The sequence below is a fragment of the Bos indicus genome, chromosome 17 (assembly GCF_029378745.1).
Source record: "Bos indicus isolate NIAB-ARS_2022 breed Sahiwal x Tharparkar chromosome 17, NIAB-ARS_B.indTharparkar_mat_pri_1.0, whole genome shotgun sequence".
NCBI lineage: Eukaryota > Metazoa > Chordata > Mammalia > Artiodactyla > Bovidae > Bos > Bos indicus.
In genome coordinates this window covers 53,289,415-53,308,522 of record NC_091776.1, presented here as the reverse complement: position 1 = coordinate 53,308,522, position 19,108 = coordinate 53,289,415, and the positions used below count along the sequence as shown (strand labels likewise).

The following is a 19,108-nucleotide window of genomic DNA, read 5'->3' as shown; positions in this document are numbered from 1 at the left end:
TGGTAATAATCTTCAATGCTTTCTTTTAAAAATATACATATATATTTATTTATTTGGCTGTGCTGGGTCTTAGTTTTGGCACCCAGGATCTTCAATCTTCTTTGCAGTGTGCGAGGTTTTTAGTTGCCGTATGAGAACTCTTAGTTGTGGTGTGGGATCTGGTTCCCCGACCAGGGATCGAATCCAGGCCCCCTGCATTGGGAGCTGGAGTCTTAGCCTCTGGACCACCACGGAGATCCCTGCACTGCTTCCTTGATTATTTAGAAACCTATTTCTGAGTGTTATTTCCTGTGTAGTCCTAGCACCATAGTGGCTTCTTGATAAAGTTGCACCGAGGCAGTGTGTTCACTTCTCTATTCAACCCTCTCAATCTCAAGTGAGCCGAGTTTTCAAATCTTCAATGACCCGTCTCCTCCGGGCTGTTGGCTGCCACCCGTTCTGCAGTGAGTTTGCCATTTCCGTTCCCTTTTTGTCCCGGGCCGCCCATTTTCCATTGGTTTGCATAACTTGTTAAATTGAGTGTAAAATGAGAGTAATTAACTTAGTGAGGGCTTAGAGACTCTCCTCTGAGTCAAGTGCACAGACCTTTACTATCTGCCTTGAATTATTTTCACTTTCTTCGGTGTACCTAAATTAAGCTCCAGCTAGTTGTGAGATAATGCTATACTTCTCAACTTCTTTTACAGAGTAATTTTAAGCCATTGTTATCCAGTTACATCAATGAAATTTGTTGGATGGGTTAACTTGTATGTATGAAAGAAATTATTTGCAGATCTTAAGACTACTGAGCTCTTAAGAAAATGCCAGTTTCTATCTCTGGGAGGGCGGCTGAGGCGGCGGCGGCCGGGGCGCCGGCTGTGGGGGCGCTGAGGCGGGAGCTGTGGTGGCGCTGGGCGCCCCTCGCCCCTCGGCCTCTGGGGACCAAAAAAAAAAAAAAAGAAAAAGAAAAAAAAAAAAAAGAAAATGCCAGTGTGTTCTCATTTCTGAAATGTGGCAAATTAAAAAAAAATAAAAAACTCCAAATCAACATGATAAACCAAGTCCCCTGGCTAATTAAGTATTCCTTTCTAATAATTATGAGAAGGAAATTCACTTTTTCCCCTTTTCAAAGTGGAAATAGTTTTATGAAGGTTCCTTTCCAGCTCTCCTCCTTGTTGTATAGAAATGCGTACTCATTGTCAAATGGAGTATTCAGGCATTTCAGGAAGACAGAATTAGAAGAACAGAATCCTCTGAAACATTCTTCTTGGGTTTATTTATTTTGTCACGGTGCCCTTTTTACTCTTTTTCTATGCCTGAATAGGTAAAAATAGACCTGTACCATCATTAAAGAGCCAAAGTTTTTACTTTTGATAAAGGCTAATGCTTGTTGTTTTTAAATGGTTCATGCTTTTTTGTGTTCTGTTTAATAAATCTTGCCAAACCCAGGACCTCTAAGATTTTTTTCCTAGGTTTTCTTCCGGAAGTTTTGTAGTTTTAGCTCTTACGTTTAGGATTGTGCTCCATTTTGAGTCAGTTTTTACATATGGTGTGAGGTAAGGGTTAAGATTCAGTTGAAGAAGTACTTTGATGAGTGTTCTTATTTATATCTCTTCTCATTCTGCTTCTTTAGTTGTTTTCGTAAGATACACTTCTAAAAGTAAAACTGTAAGGTCAAAGATTCACACTGAAGTCTTTGATATATGTTGCCAGACTGGTTTTCAGAAGTTGTATCAATTAGAAAAGACAACCCACAGGGAGCTCAAACCTTTGCTCACCCTGACAACCAAGAGGGGTTGGTGGGACGGGAGGGAGGGTCAAGAGGGGGAGCCTGTACCTGCAGCTGGTTCATGTTGATGTACGGCAGAAACCAACACAGTATTGTAAAGCAGTTATCCTCCAATTAAAAATAAATTTAAAAAAAATGACAGCCTCTATAATGGGAGAAAGAAAGTGTTAGTCGCTCAGTTGTATCTGACTCTTTGCGATCCCACGGACTGACTGTATGTAGCTCACCAGGCTCCTCTGTCCATGGGATTCTCCAGGCAAGAATACTGGAGTGGGTAGCCATTCCCCTCTCCAGGGGATCATCCTGAACCAGGAATCGAACCTGGGTCTACAGCACTGCAGGCAGATTCTTTACCATCTGAGCCACCAGGGAAGCCCATAATGGGAGAAAGTATTTGCAAATCATATATCCAATAAGGGCTATGCATCTGGAGTATATAAAGAACTCTGCAACTCCAAAATAAAAAGACAAACAGCCCAGTTAAAAACAGGCAAAGGAGTTGAATAGTTGTTTTTCCAAAGATATTATAGATATATGGGCTTCCCTGGTGTAGACGGTAAAAAAATCTGCCTGCAATGTGGAAGAACTGGGTTCGATCCCTGAGTCAGGAAGATACCCTGGAGAAGAAAATAGCAACCCACTCCAGTATTCTTGCCTGGAAGATTCCATGGACAGAGGAGCCTGGTGGGCTGTAGTCCATGGGGTTGCAATGAGTCAGACACGACTGAGCAGCTAGCACTTTCACAATAAGCATGTGAAAAGATGTTCAACACTACTAATCATTAGAGAAATGAAAGTCAAACCCACATTGCAATCCTGCTTTATATCCACTGCTAAGTCACTTCAGTCATGTCCAACTCTGTGTGACCCCATAGACGTCAGCCCACCAGGCTCCCCCGCCCCTGGGATACTCCAGGCAAGAACACTGGAGTGGGTTGCCATTTCCTTCTCCAATGCATGAAAGAAAAGTGAAAGTGAAGTCGCTCAGTCGTGTCCGACTCTTAGCGACCCCATGGACTGAAGCCTACCAGACTCCTCCAGCCATGGGGTTTTCCAGGCAAGAGTACTGGAGTAGGCTGCCATTGCCTTCTCCTACTAGATTGTGATAAATGTTGGCGAGCGTGTAGACAGATTGGGACCTTCCTATAGTGCTGGTGGAAATGTAAAATAGTGTAGCTGTTGTAGAAAGCAGCGTAGTAGTTCCTAAAAAACTTAAACATAGAGGTGACATTTGCCCCAGCAATTGCACTCATAGGTATGTGTCTGAGAGAAAGGAAAACACTGCACACAGACGTTCTTAGCAGCAGTGTTCCTGGTAGCCGAAAGGTAGAAACAGTTCAAATGCCCATCAGCTAATGAATAAATAAACAAAATGTTATCTATCCGTTCAATGGAATATTAGTCAGCCACGAAGTGGAATGATATACTTGCTCCAACATGGATAAGCCTTGCAGACATGCTAAGGAAGAAGCCAGTCACAAAAACCCACACATTGTGATTCCAATTCTATGAATCCTGCAGGATGAGCACATGTAGAGAAAGTGGATTAGTAGTTGTTCAGGATTGGGAAGTGATGACTAAGGGTACAGAATGTTGTTTTGAGGTTGTGAAAATATGCTACATTTGCTTGTGGTGATAGTTGCACAACTCTATGAGCACACTAAAACCATTGAATTGTATACTTCAGTAAAGTGAATTATGTCACAATAAAGCTGTTACCTCCCCCCCCCCCCCAAAAAAAAGGTTGTACTGACTAGTATTCCCACTAGCAGTGTGTAAGAGCCCATTTGCCTATATCCTCCCCAGCTCTGGGTTGTTCATAACCGTAATTTTAAATTCTAAATCAGCTCTGTTGAGGTTTAATATGTAAACAATAAAATGCATGCTTTTAGATGTGCCGTTACATGTGTGTGCTCAGTCAATTGCTCGGTCGTGTCTTGTTTGTGACCCCATGGACTGAAGCCCACCAGGCTCTTCTGTCCGTGGAATTTTCCGGGCAAGGATACTGGAGTAGGTTGCTTTTTCCTTCTCCAGGGAATCTTCCCAACCCAGGGATCGAACCCAAGTCATTCTAAATCAGCTCAATTGAGGTTTAGTATGTAAACAATAAAATTCACCCTTTTAGATGTGCAGCTGTATAATTTTGACAAATATACACACGTGTACACGTGTATTACCACTGCGGCCCAGACACAGGGCATTTCCACCCCCGAGAAGGTTCCCCCGGACCCTCCCTGGGCATTCTGCCCCATCTCTGTCTCTCTCACTGTAGCTTAAGTTTGTCCAGTGTTTTGTGTAAATGGAATCATACAGGATAATACTCTTTTATCTGACTTCTTTTGTTCAGCATATATTTAACTCATCTGTCATACATGTTGCTCCATGTATTAGTATTGTTACCTGGATAGACCACAACCTGCTTATCTGTTCACCTGTTGGTAGATATTTGGCTTGTCTTCCTTTCATTGTTTTCAGCTTTATCACGAATAAAGCTGCTACGAATGTTTATGTACAAGCCTTGGTGTGGACGTATATTTTTATTTCTCTTGGGGAAATGTTTGGTGATGTGTAAAGTGTGTGTTTAACTTCATAAAAAACTGTCAAATGATTTCCGAAAATGGCTATACCTTTACAAAAATATCAGGTACCATTATTACTGTGCATTCAAAACTCTGTTAATCTGATAGCCAAAAAATGGCGTCTCTGGTGTTTTAATTTGCATCTCTTTTATCTATAGTGTATCATTTGTTTCCTGAATTTGACCATTTATTTTATTTTATTTTTTTTGTTTCGATTGTTTATTAACCAGATTACAATAATAATCCCGGTAGATACCTTAGTTCATCCTTCTAATAAGCCTGTTGATCTGGTCTTCCCTGTTGCCAGCATCTCCACCTTCTACAAAATGGGTGGTCTTTTTCTTCATTCCACCTCGTGGAGAAGACAATTTAAAGGGCCACAGGAAGTTGTTTGCTTCTTTGAAACGTTTTCCAGCGGTATAGATCTCATGAATCAGATCCTCCATGCAGATGATTCCATATTTCCCAAGAGATCGAGCAATCAATGCGTTGTCTGTCAGGGCAATTCGCTTTTTGTTGATTTTGCCGTAACCACGCTTGTAAATCAATTCATTTACAGACTTCAGATTTGGGTACCCCATGCAATGTACGGCTCCAAATTCTCAGCATGTTAACTGAGGCCTTGTTGAGCTTCACAGAGGTGCCGTTGAAGATCTGCCGGAGGCGAAGGAGCCGCAGCACCTTTCAAGCCTTTGGGCTCACACCATTGATTCCTCTGATCCTGATGACAAACGCCAATTTGGGTTCCGCGGGTACATAGAAGTTACCCGCTTTTCGTGCCATCTTAGCCATTCAAATTTCAGTTCTGTACATCTGCCTGTATTCCTTGTGGTAATGCTTAGCTTTTTCATAGATAAGCTTCCTCCTTGCCTTTCGAAGCATCTTTTGGGCAAACTTCTTTCTCAGTCGCTTGATCTTAAGCTCTGCGAAATTCTTCCACTTTTTCTTAAGGGTTTCTGGCACAGCAGGAACCTTCTTTTTCTTCTCTTCTGCACCCTCCATGGTTCCAGCCGGGAAAGAGCTGACCATTTATTTTATATTTGTGAGTTTCCTTTTAATTCTTTGGATTTGTTCTTTTTTTTTTTTTTAAGTTGGGATGTGGGTCTTTCCTTCTCCAGTTTTTTTTTTTTTCATCTTTCTGTTATAAAAAATGATAACAGAAAAGTTGAAGTAACGGTGCAGCCATCATGTTTATAATCACTGCCCATACAGTTCACATTTGTTAACTTTTGCTATACTTGCTTAATGTGTCTGTATCTCTTACTTTCTAAACCCCTAATAATACAAGAGATTTCTTTCTAAAACTTCCCTTTCCTAAACCCTACCCTCTCTTCTTTCCTTCCTCTCTCTTTCCCTTCTTTCTCATTCTGCTTTAAAAAAAAATTTTTTTTTTAATGTGGACCATTTTTAAAGTCTTTATTGACCTTGTTACAACATTGCTTCTGTTTTACGTTTTGGTGTTTTGGCTCTGAGGCGTGTGAGATCTAGTTCCCCGACCAGGGATTGAACCTGCGCCCCTTGCATTGGAAGGCAAAGTCCTAACCGTTGGACCCCCAGGGAAGTACCCTCATTCTGCTTTATTTAAATAACTGGTATGAGAAGCTAGCTCTTCCTCCTGCCCTATCGTCTTTTTGGATTATCAGTTCAGTCATTTCCGTCGCTCTTCATGTCCGACTCTTTGTGACCCCGTGAATCAGAAAATAACACTGAACCTGAGCGTGAGACAGAGAGACGCTGACTTTCCACGGCTCTCTTCTTTTCCCAAGAGTATAACTACTGTAGCGGACCCCAGCCCACCAGAAAAGGGGAGGCAGCAGTGAGGTGGAGAACTTAAGGCTCCAGAGAGTCAACACTCTAAACTCCCGTCATCAAAGCCAAGAATGAAGGAGGCAGGGCACCAGAAGCCATAACTGCCGATACTTTGAGAAAGACCTCTTTATTTCTCCTGCCGGAAACCGTTTTCTCTACACCCCCTCTCCTGGGTTAAGTCCCGCCTGTCTTGGAGACTCAGCTCAGGCATCCTGCTTGAGGAAGCCATCCTGAATCCACGACTGGGCGCCCTGCTGTTTCCATGCCCTGCACACATGCCCTCGCTCCCTTGAAGCAAGACGTTTCTGACTTTCCCATTAGCTTTCGAGGTCCGAGGGCCAGAGCCTGGCTTTTGCGCCTGGTCCTCCACGCAGAGTCTGATGCGTCCCACGCAGGCTCTTGGCAAGTGTTGCTGGGAGGCTTCACTTCCTGGCCGGCTGACGATTTCTCCAGTTATGGCTGCGTTTGCTTTCCTGGTCGTGAAAGCATGGTGGACTCGCAGGCTCTTCTTTATCAAAACTCGTATTTGTCTGAGCCTTATAAAAAGCTGAGAAATGAAAACTGTGGCCTTTCCCTTTTTATTTGTTCCAGCAGCTGCCTTCTAATCATTTTAGGGCAGTCGTTTCTCACTTGGTACTTTTCACTTTTCTTTATTCTTTTAGATTCTTAGAATTATGGGCTTTGAACCGAAAGAGGCTTAGCCATCAGCTGCACAACCTAAAGGGCTTCCAGGTGGCTCAGTGGTAAAGAATCCACCTGCCAATGCAAGAGATGCGAGTTTGATTTTTGGGTCGGGAAGATTCCCCGGAGAGGGAAATGGCAACCCACTCCAGTATTCTTGCCAGGAAAACCCTATGGACAGAGGAGCCTGGCAGGGGTCCATGGGATCGCAAAAGAGTTGGACACAACTGAGCAACTAAACAACAGCAACAACACAACTTAAAATGTGAACCCAACTGGCCTGTCCACTTTCTTCTGGAGTACCTGCAGCGTTTAGAACTGCACCCTCAGCATTCCTGCCTGGGTTTTCCCTCTCTCCCTCCCGCTGTCTCCCAGGTTTCCCCTCGCTGGCCTGCCTGAGTGGTGCTTGATACAGGGCCTTGCTGTGAAGCGTGCCTGAGAGCTGAGGTGAGGGTGAGTGATGGGTCCCTGGCGGCGTTTTCTTGCTCGGGAGGCTGGGAGCATGGGGAACGGCAGGCTTCAGTTCCTGTTAAAGAGCTCTTAGGCTTTTCTCCTATGTAGATACTTGTCTGGGCTGGGAGAGTGAAATGGTGCTAATAAAAAAAGGGAGAGAGTTGTGTTTGTGCTGCTAATACTGGTGGGATTCAATCTGCCTTTTCATTGAAGAACCGCGTATCTAATCTCTTAAGTGGTAGTTCTCTTTGGCTCTCAAGGACCTTTGCTCATCACCCACCCCTAACAGTCATTCTCTCCTTGTCCCTTGAGTCGAGTCGCTGGGAGGATTGGCTGAGGCGGCCAAGAGTCCTTCAACTGTGCTTTCTCACAGCCTAGGGTCAGAACTGTTCCAAACGTTGTGGGAAATGTCAGCCGGATGCGTTCATCCGTTTATCAAGAACCTCCTGTGTTCCACACCCTGTTAGTCCATTCTGAATACCTTTCTTCACTTCATTCTTGCCACAGCTCTGTGAAACAAGACTGTCTTCCCCCAAAAAAGCGAAGTTATGGAAGGCCAGCTGTCTGCCTGAGGCCGCATGGTTGGCAGGCGGGGACGCGGATGGGAGAGTCGCAGGTGGTTAGGAAAGCGTCCTTCTGAGTAAAAGCTTCTGCTGTACTTTAGAGTCAGCCCTAACCATGAGGCACGTGGCGTTTCTACCCATGAAGTTAGGCCGGCCTGAGATTCTGTCGATGGATTTTTCTGTCATCAGGACAGCACAGTGGACAGGATCAGATTTCCTCAGTAAAACCTGGAATTTCGACATGAGAGGAATCAGATGTTATCCTTCTTCCTTATGCCAAGAAAGTGTAGCCAGCCCTTGCAATAATAGAAAGACTCTGAAACTTAACAGTTAAAAAGTCCCCGTAGAGCTTTCTTGGCAGCTCAGTAGTGAAGCATCTGCCTGCCAATGCAGGGGACACAAGTTCGATCCCTGGTACGAGAAGATCCCACATGCCTCTGAGCAACTAAGCCCGTGTGCCATAACTCCTCAACTCACATGCCGCGACTACTGAAGCCCACATGGCTAGAGCCTGCACTCTGCAGCAGAAGCCATTGCATTGAAGAGTAGCCCCCGCTTGCGGCAGCTGGAGAAAGCCCACCCTGTGTGCAACAATGAAGACCCAGCCCAGCCAAAAATAAATAAAATTATTATTATTTTTTTAATCCCTGTAAATGGCTGGCTTCAGGTCTTGTTCACAAGTACCCCTCCCCCAGCTCCTCTTCCCTGCAAATGCACACTGGTCCCCAAAGATCTGTAGGATAAATAGCACAAAATCTTGCCGTTTGGTTCAGTCTGTCATTGCCCCACAAACTCCTGCCCGGCCCATTTGTTGCTTTTGTGTGTGATTGTGGAGCATAGTCCTCAGCATAGCAGGGACTTCAATTTTGAGAAAATAAAATGTTCGTCAGTTTTTGGGTGGACTTTACCCTCAGCCCTTCTGTTTGTTGGATTATTTGTGCCTTAGATATTCCCATTTTATTTTCGTCTGCTCTCCCAGGAGGCCTTGAAGCAGGGGGAAATGAAAGAGATAAGTCACCCTGACCTTGATTTTTATAGCACTGTAGTAGCTAAAGGTGTGTTTACCCTCTCAGGGAGCCATAAAAAAAACACTTTTCTTTTTAAGCATTTGCAACAGCAGTTAAGATGGCAAGTAGCTCTGCAGCTGGGTTTATAACACATAAAGATCAGAGGTTAAAATTCGGGTAGGGTAATAAATCAAAACCTCTTTTCATCTTTCACCCCTGTTTTTAAGTTTGGTTTTATGAGTAACAAATTGTTGCTTCTGACCAAGAGGGCATGGTGCAAATGAGTATATCAGAAAGGGAAAATGTAAGTATTTTGAAGGCGAGAAAGTATGTGTTGGGAGACAGTGTCAGCAGATGTCAGTGTCATCTCAGCTGGCCAGGGCGGAGACGGATGGCGTTTCTGAAGCAGAGACCAAGCAGAGATTATCCAGCTTGCCTTCGATTTAGGGTGTTAATCTCCACCTCTACTGCTCATCCCCAAAGCCTCTGCCACTTAGAAGGTTAATGAGTTGATTAAAAAGCATGCCTGGGAGGAGGATGAAAAGAGGGAGAGACGTAGGGTGACAACCGATTCTCAGCAGCAGATGAAAGGAACAGTCTCTGTATAGGCAAAAGTAGAACAGATTTTATTTTGAAATATCTTTTATGGGAAGAGGGCTGTGGAGAGTTCTTCATCTGTTTGGATGCTTTTTAAAGGGGCCATCCCCTGTGGCTCAGACAGTAAAGAGTCTGCCCACGGTGCAGGAGGCCCGGGTTCAATCCCTGGGCTGGGAAAATCTCCTGGAGAAGGGAATGGCTACCCACTCCAGTTTTCTTGCCTGGGAAATCCCGTGGACAGAGGAGCCTGGCAGATTGCAGTCCATGAGACAAAGAGTCGGACCCGACTGAGCGACCAGCACTTTCAGTTTTCTTGCCTTTTATAGTCCCTCTTCTCGACAAGAGATGAGAGGTCTGGGGTTGTGGTGGGGTGCTCTAGACCTTGCTCATCCCTCTTTTGCTTAATGGTAGCTGGTGTTACCCCATCACCTCCTACTGTGGGTGCCTCTCAGTTGTATTCTTAGGGCCAGCCTCTGGGGAGGGGTACAGTTCAGACCCTATGAACTGGAAAGGACATTGGGAGAAGCTAGTTCAGTGCTCCCCCATCGAGAAAAGGGAAACTGAGGCCGGGGTAAAGGAATGACTTGTGGGGCAGAGATGGTGTCCCTTTGCCGTTTAGCATCCAGAACTGGGACCAGGGGGCTGGAGCGAGCCTCCTGGTTTCGTCTTCTGCAGTTTGCAATAAACCCTTCTCTTTCATCTAGGCATCTTCTCCAAAGTGAAGCAATCCTGGAAAAAGTAGCAGTCAGTTAATTCACAAAGCCCTGTGGCCTGATTTTAAATGGTGAGGGGAGGAGATGGGAGGTGGAATGGGGAGAGGGGGACATAAAACGAGGACAAAGGGACAGTAACACATCCTGTGAGAGCCTGGACTTGAGGCCAAGGAGGACTTCAGTGTGGGAGGGAGCAGGTATTGAGAGGGGGAGGGCTGCTGGAAGGGTAGGGAGGTGTGGGTTGGGCAAAGGCAGGAATGAGGCCGGCGGGAGGTGGGGGAAAATTAGAGAAAATCAGAGATACCAAGGGAACATTTCATACAAAGATGGGCACAATAAAGGACAGAAATGGTATGGACCTAATAGAAACAGAAGATACTAAGAAGAGGTGGCAAGAATACACAGAACTTTACAAAAAAGATCTTGATGACCCTGATAACCATGATGATGTGATCACTCACCTAGAGCCAGATATCCTGGAATGTGAAGTCAAGTGGCTTTAGGAAGCATCACTGTGAACAAAGCTAGTGGAGGTGATGGAATTCCAATTGAGCTATTTCAAATCCTAAAAGACGGTGGTTTTAAAGTGTTGCACTCAATATGCCAACAAATTTGGAAAACTCAGCAGTGGCCACAGGACTGGAAAATGTCAGTTTTCATTGCAATCCCAAAGAAAGGCAATGCCAGAGAATGTTCAGACTACCACGCAATTGCACTCATCTCACATGCTAGCAAAGTAATGCTTAAAATTCTCCAAGCTAGGTTTCAACAGTATGTGAACCAAGAACTTTCAGATGTTCAGGTTGAGTTCAGAAAAGGCAGAGGAACCAGAGATCAAATTACCAACATCTGTTGGATCATAGAAAAAACAAGAGAGTTCGAGAAAAACTTCTGCTTCATTGACGACGCTAAAGCCTTTGACTGTGTGGATCACAAAAAACTGGAAAATTCTTAAAGAGATGGGAATACCAGACCACCTAACCTGCCTCCTGAGAAGTCTGTATCCAGGTCAAGAAGCAACAGTTAGAACTGGACACGACAATGGACTGGTTCCAAATCAGGAAAGGAGTACGTCAAGGCTGTATGTTGTCACCCTGCTTATTTAACTTATATGCAGAGCACATCATGGGAAATGCCAGGCTGGATGAAGCACAAGCTGGAATCAAGATTGCCAGGAGAAATATCGATAACCTCAGATTATGCAGATGACACCACCTTTATGGCAGAAAGCAAAGAGGAACTAAAGAGCCTCTTGATGAAAGTGAAAGAGGAGGGTGAAGAAGCTGGCTTAAAACTCAACATTCAAAAAACTAAGATCATGGCATCTGGTCCAGTCTCTTCATGGCGAATAGATGGGGAAACAATGGAAACAGTGACAGACTTTATTTTCTTGGGCTCCAGAATCACTGCAGATAGTGACTGCAGCCATGAAATTAAAAGATGCCTGCTCCTTGGAAGAAAAGTTATGACCAACCTAGACAGCATATTAAAAAGCAGAGACATTTCTTTGCCAACAAAGGTCCGTCTGGTCAAAGCTGTGGTCTTTCCAGTAGTCATGTATGGATGTAAGAGTTGGACCATAAAGAAAGCTGAGCACCAAAGAATTGATGCCTTTGAACTGTGGTGTTGGAGAAGATTCTTGAGAGTCCCTTGGACTGCGAGGAGATCCAACCAGTCCTTCCTAAAGGAGATCAGTCCTGAATATTCATTGGAAGGACTGATGCTGAAGCTGAAACGCTAATACTTTGTCCACCTGATGCGAAGAGCTGACTCATTGAAAAAGACCCTGATGCTGGGAAAGATTGAAGACGGGAGGAGAAGGGGACGACAGAGGATGAGATGGTTGGATGGCATCACCGACTCAATGGATGTGAGTTTGGGTAGACTCCGGGAGTTGGTGATGGACAGGGAGGTCTGGCGTGCTGCAGTCCGTGGGGTTGCAAAGAGTCGGACTCGACTGAGTGGCTAAACTGATCTGAACTGGGAGGTAGGAAGACCATTTTCCCTCTGGTGGGGGAAGTACTAGTGAGCAAAACAGACGAGTCACTATGTGCCTCGTGGAAAATGCAGTTGGTTGTGAAGGCACACCGTCAGTCCACACACACACACACACACACAGGCTGTCGCAGGTTATGGTCGGTACAGGGGTAGCCAACAAAGTCATTTACACTGAGAAGTCATTTACTCTGGGAGGGAGACAAGGAAGGTGAATAAGGTTCTTGTTTAACCCAGATGTGTAGCTGTGGGGACCTGGACCTGGGTGAATATGTAGGGATTCTCTCTAGCAAGCAGGGCAACCCCTGAAGGAGTCTCACTGGGGGAGAAATGTGAACAGACACGTATTGTCCTGGTCCAGGTTGTTCTGGCCTCCTGGGTGGGAGGGAGGCAGGCGGGGCGGAGCCCGGAGAGGAAGCCTGGGGACCTTGGCGGGGGCCCTGTGTCAACCCTGCCTCCCCGTGCCCCCTCCCCTGGCCTTTGCCGTGCACCACTGAGGGACCCCTGCACAGCACACACGTGGTCTCCGCCTGTCTGTCAGCTCCACGAGGCTAGGGACTTGGTTCTGTCTGCTCCTCTGTCCTTGCACCTAGCACTGCCCTAAATAACAGATCTGGGTGAGTGGATCAGGATTGTGTCCTGAAGAGAGTGGTGTTTCAGCTGGATTAATCTGCCCACAGTAGGAGTGCTGTATATGGCCCATATGTAACCCGAAGAGATTCCGTCTCTTGCCATCAACCCGTTGCTGGTGTTAAGCACCATTTGACACAGGGCGTTATGCTGTGATAGGTGCAACATAGAATTAACTACTGGCTCCAGCTTCGGGCCCCATAAAGGTTAGAACTTGATAGATGTACCCAGAGCAACTTTAGTTAACTTACTGTAGTGTCACTGTGACCCTAGTCACATTGCCAAAGGTTTGGAGCCTTGAATGCAATAGAGAACAGATCCATCTTTTTTTTTCTTAATAGTCAATGTTGACTTTTAAAAACGTAGCAAACACAGGACCTAATAAAAATGTAGCACATATTTGCACACTTTATTAGGAGCTTTAGCAGAAATAAACACTAACAAATTCCCCCCCCCCCCCCAAAAAAAAACGTAGCCAATGCTTTTTAAAGCCTATTTATAGGTCTTGGCTACCTGAAGCCTGTCACCTTATCCTTTGAAATGCATCAGACAGCTTCAGATTTCTGTGCCTGTTAAGTAGGTTACGTAGCTGGCGGTACCTCAGAGATGGCTGATGATGGTGATAATAACAAATTTGTTTCTTGCCAGCCTTCATAGGAACTCAGAAACATTTGCAAGATGACCTATCCCGACTCTGTCTCTGCCAGCCAGTCCCGTGTCTCCAGGTGCGCTCTGGCTGGAGACCTCTGCCGATTTACGTCCCCTCTCTGCCAGGTGTCCGCAGCTGGTGGTTTTTCCATTCTTCACACAGAAATCTTAACCTTGGTGAATACTTGAACCTGCTAATTACCTTTTCCCGTAGGCGAATGAAAGTGCTAGGGAAATGCCGTATTCTTTGAGGCTGGTACTGAATATAATCGAAACCCCTTACTTGTACCTGTGAGTTGGCCACTTTGATCAGGGTGAGGGCGGCAGTTACCGTATCAGCGAGGTGGGGCTGTGCCGTAGACAATAAAATGGGAATAGCGCTTGTGTTTGGGTGTGTAACCATGCGACTTTGTTTTGTTTTGCTGGCTTCACCTTCGAAACTTCCTTTTGACGTTAAGTGTTGCGGTTAGAAAATGAAAGGGACATGTGTGAAGAAAATTAAAGAGGGCAGTTTCAGATTTCTCTTTTTAAATAGGTTAAGTTGTTTGAATAAGTAGAGAAACAGACTCCATTCTAAGGCGGAAGTGACCCAGCCGAAATGGTTAGTGCTGTCCACAGTGGTGTATTTGTTAAGGGCAACTCCAATCAAAATGCCAGAATAGTTTTCTTTTGAGATTGGACACCATGACTATAAAGTTGGAACATGGAGGAATAAACAGGCAAGGATTAAAAAAAAAAATGATGGGGACTAACTCTACTTAGTAACGTGTATCACAAACTTCCAATTATTAAATCACTGTAGTACTAAGACAGGTAGACACGAATCAGTGATAGGAGGCCCCCCCAGAACAGACCTTAGCGTATATTATGACCAACCTAGATAGCATATTCAAAAGCAGAGACATTACTTAGCCAACAAAGGTCCGTCTAGTCAAGGCTATGGTTTTTCCTGTGGTCATGTATGGATGTGAGAGTTGGCCTGTGAAGAAGGCTGAGCGCCAAAGAATTGATGCTTTTGAACTGTGGTGTTGGAGAAGACTCTTGAGAGTCCCTTAGACTGCAAGGAGATCCACCAGTCCATTCTGAAGGAGATCAGCCCTGGGATTTCTTTGGAAGGAATGATGCTAAAGCTGAAACTCCAGTACTTTGGCCACCTCATGCAAAGAGTTGACTCATTGGAAAAGACTCTGATGCTGGGAGGGATTGGGGGCAGGAGGAGAAGGGGATGACAGAGGATGAGATGGCTGGATGGCATCACTGACTTGATGGACATGAGTCTGGGTGAACTCTGGGAGTTGGTGATGGACAGGGAGGCCTGGCGTGCTGCAATTCATTGGGTCGCAAAGAGTTGGACATGACTGAGCAACTGAACTGAACTGAACTGAATGGAAGTGTCATCAACTAGTGAGGGAAGATGAGATAATCAGATAACCAGTCGGAGTTTATTTTGGTGAGCTGTGTAAAGAGCGCAACGAGTTAAATATAAAAATGGAAACCGTTTAAAACATAGGCACAAAACACCAAAAGAACTGGGGCGCTCAGAAGTGGTCCCAGGTGTTACATGTGAGAATGTGGTGTATGATGATGACAGTATTTTACTCCAAGGGGAAAGGTGGGTAATTGAGTGAACGGGTAGGAACCACTGACTGAAGCAGGATCCCAGTATCTTCATGACACCAACACAACTTCCAGATGAAGGAGATAACTGATAAAAATGTGAAGCTGTGAAAGAAGACGTAGATATGTGTTTTCACCGTCTTGGGATAGAAAAGCCCTTTTAATTATGACACAAAAGATGGAAACATAAAAGACAGGACTTTACATTTTTGATTGTATTAATGAACAATTCCAACTGAAAACAATAACAACCCAAAGCTCATCTTGTATGAAAAAGTTAAGTCGAGTGAAAAAGCAAAACAAAGCACCCTGAAAATAGTCAAGACGACATACTAACTCTGCCGTGTGTGCTGCAGACATTTCTGCCAAATTCAGAGCTCTCACACAACAGGAAAGGAACAGAAGACGTGCAGACAGTTAACATGAGAAACCCAAAGACCAATAAACATGAAAAGATACTAATAAGTCGGAACTGAAAAATGAGTGATCTGAATTTTTTTTGTTTGTAAGATTAGCAAACATCAATAATGACTAATATAAGCAAGGGTTTGGGAAGTAGGCAGTGTTCACTGCTATTAAGAGTGTAAATTAGTATAACCCTTGAAAGTCTTTGACTAAAACCAAGTTATAAATGTACACATACCCTCTGATTCAGGTTTCCAATTTCTAGAAATTTATCTCACAGAAACAGTCATGCCATTGCACAGAAATATAAGTAGCAATACGGTCATCTCAGCACTAATAGTGAAAAACAGAAGCAATGTATGTCCATTAATATAAATGAATGCCTGTTCATGGAAAAGTGGTTAGGTAGATTGTTTTAAATGTACACAATGGAATATTCTGTAACCAATAAATCTATACCCAACTATAATAAGATGTTCATGACCTGTAAGTGAAAAAAAGTAGACTATAAAACAAGATAATCCCATATATTTTTTTTTTTTTCTTTTTTTTTTGTTTTTCTTTTTTTTCTTTTATTTTTTTTTCTCTAATTTTATTTTATTTTTAAACTTTACATAATTGTATTAGTATTAGTATTAGTATACCTGTGGCGGATTCATTTTGAAATTTGGCAAAACTAATAATCCCATATATTTAAATATTTTTTCATAGGTTTTAATCTGAATGTATGCATGCATATACATAATCAAATAAATATACATTACAGGGACTTCAGGCCAACTGCAAAGTGAGAGAGAACAGTCCACAAGACTTCCCCCACTTCTGACACCAACTGCAAGTTCCCAGAACCATCCTCGGGTCCTGTAATTGCTAGAAAGACACGCAGGACTCGCTGAGCGCTGCTAGACTCATGGTTACAGTTCATCACAGGGACAAGATGAAATCAGCCAAGGGAAGCCGTGCGCAGGGCCGGGGCTGAGAGGGTGCAGGTGTGGTGCTTCTGTCCGCCCTCTGCCACTGGACCGCGTGACCTCCCCCCACCACAGTGTGTGACACTGCTCACCCGGGACGCGCACCTGAGTCTTTGGTCTTCAGAGTTTCTCCTGGGCTGGGTCACTGCCTGTGTGACTGACCTCTAGTCTCCAGCCCCTCCCAGAGACTGCCGATACTTCTTAGTCATCACTTCCTCTGGAGATTGGAACCACACGCCCTGCTCCCTGCTCCACGGTCCCCATCCTCATCACAAAGTGAGGTTGTCCTGAGCCCCAGGCACACTCAGATCCAACTGTTAAGCAGGACATTCCAGCGGCCTGGAGGTCACCTCCAACCCCCACGAGGCGAGGGCAAGGGCTAGACTTCTCTTTGGATAAGGTTATTTCTCAGTACACAGTGTTATCACCAAAATTTAAACAAGGGTGATTACTAGGTGGTGGAATTGCAGTCGACTTTGCTTTCATTCTTGGTACTGTTCTGTGTTGTTTGAATTTTCTTTCAGTATGAGTATATAATTTATTTAAAAGTTAAATAAGACTAACAAAGCTTAAAAAGAGGTTAAAATGAAAAGTAAGTCTCTGGGTAAGGTGGGGGTGGACAGGTATGCATGCACGCTTAGTCGTGTCCCACTCTTCACGACCCCATGGGCTGTAGCCTGTCAGGCTCCTCTGTCCATGGGATTTCCCAGGCAAGAATACTGGAGTGGGTGGCTGTTTCCTTCTCCACGGGATCTTCCCCACCCAGGGACTGACCCTCTGTCTCCTGCATTGGCAGGCGGATTCTTTACAGCTGCGCCACTTATTCAGAGACATGCTATAAAAAGAAGTAAAGACCCAAACCTAGGGGAAACATTAGCAGAGGAGTATCATAGAGTGTTAATGTCATTAATGTTACAGTATTACCGATATAAAATAGCAAGAAAAAAACAACTAACATTTCAACACATGTTGAAAAGTGAGTTAAGATTTGTCGTCTAGGTAACAAGAGTGTCCCAAAGCTGGCTTCCTGCTTTTGAGGTCATGCTCCAGCTGCAGAAGATACCACGACTGGGGAAGGTGGGCGAAGAGTACATGGGATGCTTTATACCTTTTTTTTTTTTTAACCTTCTGTGAGTCTATGTAATTATTTCAAAATAATAAGTTTTTTTAAAAACAAAAGGCACAGATAGCTCATCAAAGAGACGCATAGCTAGTACACAGATTTTTAAAAGCGTTTTACTGACAGGTTATACAGTTGAAGTCAGGCACCACTTTTTCCTGTTGTTAAGTCCAGTCTCATCCTCAGTCCAGAGGAGCCGGGTACACCTGGGTTCTGGGTTCAAGTTTACGCCCCTGGCAAATAGACATGTGGTTATAGTTTTAACTGGTACCCTGCCTAGCATCACTGCTCCCACCTAGAAGGCCAGTCGTGGCTCGAGGCGGACAGGAAACACCAGGCTTTCACACCCAGAAACACACCTAAGACTGAAGTTCGGTGCTCAGCAACGTGCCCCAGACTTGGGCATCGCCTGCTCTGCGCCACCCGTGGTCCCAGGCTCCCCTAAAGAGGAGGGGCATCGGCATTCGCTTACCAAAGGCGGGACTCTGACAGCTCATGCCAGCAGTCCAGAAAGGGAAACCATCCTTTGCTCATTTGCTTGGCAATGGTATAAGCGTGGTGGCGTCTGTGCCCAGGTGGGCGGCCTGGACACGGAGCGCTCAGGCAAGGACTTGAGCCACTGTCCTTCACGTTCAGGGCCAGGGGAGTCACTGCTGCGGCCAGCCCAATTCTACCCGTTTCAGCTCCATCAGGGTGCTCTAGGTTTTGATTGTCACGGAAATGGTCACTCCCGGCTAAGTACACAAAACAGACAACCACAGTCCTCACAAACGTGCTCATACATGTGAGCAGACAACACCTAGACACGGGCACACCCGCACACGCAGGCACACTTACACACTCACACACACCATGCACACCACGCACACCACACCCATACCCATGCACCACACACTCATGTGTACACCGCACACATGCCCCCGAGACACACCTGCTCACTGCACACCACAGTAAAGACACACACACACACCCATTCACCTTGTCAGTAGGACAGGCCTGGAATGAAGCGCTCAGAAGCCCATATGCCTGCCTTGCTGCCTCCGCCCTCTGAGCCTGCTTCGCCAGTAGGACTTTCTTTGAGTCTTAAAAAAGATGCTAAGTGCCCCAGGAGGGGGATGAGTTTGGGGTGCAGGAGATAGGACCCACGCCTGGGCGTGGGAGCAGGCCCTGGAAACCTCACAGGCGCTCCCTGGGCGGCGGCTCTGCTTGGGCAGGTGGCCCAGGGCGGAGGGCCCATGGCTCCAGGGCGATTCCCCTGAACACAGCGCCCTCCGCCTGCCGTGCCTCACGCGGGGCCGCTCCCCACGCCTCGGCTCCTCAATGAACCTTTGTCCGACTGGAGCCTGTTAGTTTTGGCTCCTAGCAGCCCGTGGAACCAGGCCCAGATCCCAGGAAAAGCCAATGGAGACCGCTCTTTTGAAGAAAAAGAGTCGGAGTCCTGGAAGAGAGACCAGTCTAGCATTATTCACTCATTCGCTCATGTAAGAAACCACTTATTCACCATTATCCTCGTATTTGGATCTAGGGCACAGAACCGACTTGTGCACAAGTT

General features: G+C 45.3%; 1 protein-coding gene and 1 pseudogene across 4 annotated transcripts in view; one reads left to right on the top strand and one right to left on the bottom strand.

Annotated features, from left to right (window-relative positions):
- Nucleotides 1-19,108, top strand: part of MLXIP (MLX interacting protein) — a 60,732-nt gene that overhangs the window by 17,972 nt on the left and 23,652 nt on the right. The gene's annotated exons all lie outside the window — the stretch shown is intronic.
- Nucleotides 4,550-5,367, bottom strand: LOC109571098 (large ribosomal subunit protein uL30 pseudogene; annotated as a pseudogene).